Below are 4,899 nucleotides of genomic sequence, written 5' to 3'. Positions count from 1 at the left end.
CAGCCCCAGGCGGTGCGACCCGCCCTCCTCCCGCCGCCACCACCCTTCCTCACCGCCCCCTTCCCTCCCCGAGCTCGCCTTGTACCCGCCCCGAAGCCGGACCCCGGCCTTCTGTGTGTTATCTGATGGCTGTGTCTCTCTGATGGTCAGTTTGCCCAGTTTAGTGTGTAGAGTGAAGAGCTGTCAGCATCTACAGTGTCTTGTGTTCAGTTTTGGGCCCCTCATTATAAGAAAGATATTGAGGTCCTGGAATGTGTCCAGAGAAGGGCAGTGAAACTGGTGAGGGGTCTGAAGCACAAGTCTTATGAGGAGCTGGGATTGTTCAGTCTGGAGAAGAGGAGGCTCAGGGGAGATCTCATTGCACTCTTCAACTTCCTGAAGGGAGGTTGTGATGAGGAGGGGTTTGGCCTCTTCTCCCAGGCAACAAACAGGACCCAAGGAAATGGACACAAGTTGTATCAGATGAGGTTTAGACTGGACATAAGAAGGAACTTATTCTCTCAAAGAGTGGTCAGGTGCTGGAATGGCTGCCCAGGGAGGTGGTGAAGTTGCTGTCCCTGGCAGTGTTCAAGAGGCATCAGGATGAGAAGCTACGACATACGGGTTAATTGCTTGTGGTAGCAACAGTGATGGGAGGACAGTTGGACTAGATGTTCTTGTACGTCCTTTCCAACCTTGTGATTTTTAACTTACCCTCCAGCCAGTCCACGTTAATATGGAAGCAAACTGTTGGCTTGCTCTGTCCAAAGCAGGCAAGGAAGTCCTGATTTTCCCCTAAATCCTCATAGAGGCGCTTGTTGTAAAGGAACTTCAGATATACAAGAGCTGCTCCAAAAGTTACTGCATTATGATGGCCCTCAACCTACATGTTGGTAGTGTGGAAGTAGAGGTTAAACCTTCCAACCAATATTCCATTACATTTTGTTGCAGTGTGACAGATGGCAGCGGAGGGACACTGACAAAATGGTGTCTGACATGGAAGTGCAGATGAAGCAAAGGTGCGACACTGTATTCCTCCATGAAGAAGAAATGGCACCCATTAACATTCATGAACATTTGCTGAGTGTTTATGTAGACATAAGAGCAAGTGATTTGAAGTACATTGTGGTATGTATACAGGCATTGGTGAACATGGAAGAGTAACACAGATACACGTAAGTCATTTGTACTGTTAAAAAGAAAAAAAGAAAAAAAAAAACAGTTTATTTTTTAGCTCTTGCTACATGGCAGAATATCCTGTTTGGGGCTCCATGTTAAGAAACTGAGAAACTTCACCTCCTGAAGTGGCTGACGGAAGCAGACATGATTACATGCTCCAAGAAATAAAAGAAAACTGTCTGAAATATACTAAACCACCAAGCAACAAATTACTATCAAAATAAGCTGACATCACTTAACACTGTGTTAAATATTGCAGTAACAATTACTTCACCAACGATGAGGCACATCTGAGAAATGATGGTGACAGCACCTGTTTCCCAACATCACCCCCCAGGAAGTCATGGAGCAATAGCCCAACCTTGAGTGGCCTCCGCTATCTCTTCCATCTCTTCTTTCCAAATGCTTACACTTCTGCTCAGAAACACTGCTAGCATTGTGGTCTGTAGGACCACATGAGAAGACGTTCCTCTATGTGTGTCTCAAAGAACTTTCCTGAAAACATATAGGAGATAACATAGCTACCATCCCCTGCAAAACGATCTTTAAAATAATCTACAAATTATACTCATCTAGACAGCCCATACCAGGTGAATGTTGTCTTGGTCTATATTAACATTTCTTAATGGGAGAAATAACAGTGATATATATATACATATATATATACATATATATTAAAGTTGTACCTTTTTTTTTTTTTAAGAGTCTGTTGGTTTTAAGATCCAGTTGCCAATTACTAAATGAATAGAATATCATGATTGATGGCAATAGATTATTTTGCTCATGTTTTTCATATGAGAAAAGAACTCAGGAAAGGCCTCTGTTCTGTTCACCATGGAGTTCAAATCTCTTCTTAGTGAAGAAAAGTGCTAATTGCTCCTGTTACCACCTTAAGACTTGCATTTTCTGGATTATTACAAAAGGAAACCCAAGAAGGCTTTCACTGAGAAACTATGAGGATCTTCTGACACCATAGAATCACAGAATCATAGAATGGCCTGAGTTGAAAAGGACCACAATGATCATCCAGTTTCAACTCCCCTGCTATTGCCAGCCACCAGCCCAGGCTGCCCAGAGCCACATCCAGCCTGGCCTTGAATGCCTCCAGGGATGGGGCATCCACAGCCTCTTTGGGCATCCTGTTCCAATGTGTTCCAGTTTCACCCTCTGTGTGAAAAACTTCCTCTTACTATCTTTAAACAGATAATTGTATATGAAAACAGCTTTCTTCAAAAGCACTTCTCCAGAATCACTGTGTCATAATCTTTTTTCCAGCACCATGTTTTGTGTTATCATCATTAACTGTGCTACAACAGGAAGGTGACTTGGAGTGATACCAGCCTTCTAACTGTCACAGATATTAATGTCATCTATTTCTTCATCTGCAATGAGTTCATCCTCACCACACTACAGATGCAAGTACAAGGAACCAAGTGCTTGTGTCCAAACACGAGGATATCAGGCTATTCGTGAGTCACCTTAAGAAAAAGACTTTAAATAACCATCCCACCAAAACAATGTGGGTTCCTAGGATACACTAGGATACATAGATGACATCTGGACTGAAAACTTGGATTCCCTCATTGATTTCTACCACAAATTTAACAGCCAGAATTGTCTATCAAACTACCTCTGGAAAACTCTTACATCAGCATCAACTTTCTAGACACCACGGTCAACATAAAAAATAGCAACCTACAAACTACCATATGCAGAAAATCCACAGACCAACACACCTCCTTCCACAAACCAACAGCTATCCAAAACAAAGCAGAAGAGCTGTGATACAGTACCAGCCCACAAACATCACCTCATTTGCTCTGAGGAGTACATTCATAACATGCCCTCAGAAAGCAACAGATGATGTCCATCCAATAGTGACACTCCTCTATGATTGCATATTTGAAGAAGCCACCTAAACCTTGTACAAACTTACTACAATACAGAGAAAATCCCTCACTAGTTATCATGCACCACAATGTGCAAGAAATATATACTGGAAAATATTAACAATCTGCAACTTATATTTGAAGAAAATCATCCCTCTAAATGATTTTTCCTAAAACCATCCCTCTTTCCCTTCCAGCAGCACTCAGCATCATTAGCCCCAATGCTAAGCAAATTTTTGGCAGACCAGAACACACTGGCCAGAACTAGATGACTCCAGAAAATCAGGTCCAAATTTTGCCACAATCTATATAAAAAATGCCTGCTGCTCCAGAGCCGCCAAAATCCATAGATCCTGCAGATGCACATCCTGTGATGCACTGTGTGATGCATTCGGCGCTCTCAGGAAGCTGTGGCTGAAACCACACTACCACTGGTTTCTACGTAATTAGGATAGGACAGTAACACCAGTTGGAAAGTGATCTTCCCAAAACAACTACAGGCATCTCCAAACTTGCTGGCCTGACTCTGAACAATTAAAGGTAGGCTGGAGAACAAAAGTTTGTAACTTTGTTGGATACCAGGTACTATATCAGATGAATTCAAGACAGACCTGTGATTTTCTCTGTATTTCAAGTCTCAGTGATCTTCAGTAGGAATTTCCTACCATATTCTCTGGTCTTCTATGTTTCTGTCACCTCTTGAAGCCTTAGCAGAGCCAGGATCACCTTTCACACCCAAAAACAGCAAACACTTTTCTTTCAGATGTCCAACTGATTAACAGAAGTGCAATGAAGTGCAATCATCTAGAAATACCTTCACATTTTCTCTCTTTCAGACCCAACAGGTCATTCATCCAACTGAAATGTGTAACCTAACATCTACTTTACCCAACTGTATATATTGAGTTAATAAAAGATCTTCTTTTCAAAAAAAAAAAAAAAAAAAAAACCAAACAAGAAAAAATAAAAAATCCAAACAGTTGCTTTCATTGAATAGCAACATAAAGAAAAGCTCCTGTGATTAAAGGCCTAGCTCTATAATGCAGGTTCTTGGACACTGAACAGAAAGTAGCTCTGCTATTGTCTGCAAAATCCTTGAGTTGCAGGAGATTTGATTATAAATGCCTGTAGTGATAAGACTGCTTAACTGTCAAGATTTCTTTATCATTTTGCTTTGAACCAAAACAGGAAGTACAGTGTTTACATAAAGGACTGTGTTGAAAGTAGGTTCTCACTGCAGAGTTGAAAGTCTGCAAGTCAACATAAAACAATGAAAAAATACAGTGTTTTAGTTTAGTTTGTTCTCCTTCAAAATAAGGAGAACCACTAAAAAAATTCTCACAGCCTATACAGTTCCAGTAAGGCAACATTTATTATCTCAGTAGAGACTCTGTAACTGAGATATTCCATTTTAGTAGATCAGTAAGTGCATCCTTCTGCTTCTTATTCTGGAAGATGGAGTACTCTTGTTCTCTCAGAAAGGCATCCTTTTAGTGCTGCCAGCCCTATTTTGTTCCTCTGTTCCTAAGGGCAGTTTCCCAGGGGATCTCATCTAACAATTCCTTAAACAGCCTGAAGTTTGTTCTTATAAAGCTCAGGATTATGATGCTGGTCTTTACCAGGTCCATGTTCTTCAGAATCACAAACTCAACCAGGGAATGGTTGCTGCAGCCCAGGCTGCCTCTGATCTTGATGTCTTTAATGATCTCTTCCGCATTGGTGAGCACCAGGTTCAGCAACGCTTCACCTCTGATGGGTCTGTCCAATACCTGAACCAGAAATTTTTTGTCATTGGACTCCCAGAGTCTTCTGGACTGCTTGCAGCTCACCATGTTGTTTTCCCAGTGTATAT

The sequence above is a fragment of the Coturnix japonica genome, chromosome 1 (genome assembly GCF_054131305.1).
Source record: "Coturnix japonica strain WE chromosome 1, WE-NBRP24, whole genome shotgun sequence".
In the NCBI taxonomy this organism is placed as follows: domain Eukaryota; kingdom Metazoa; phylum Chordata; class Aves; order Galliformes; family Phasianidae; genus Coturnix; species Coturnix japonica.
Note: the sequence above shows the minus strand (reverse complement) of the source record.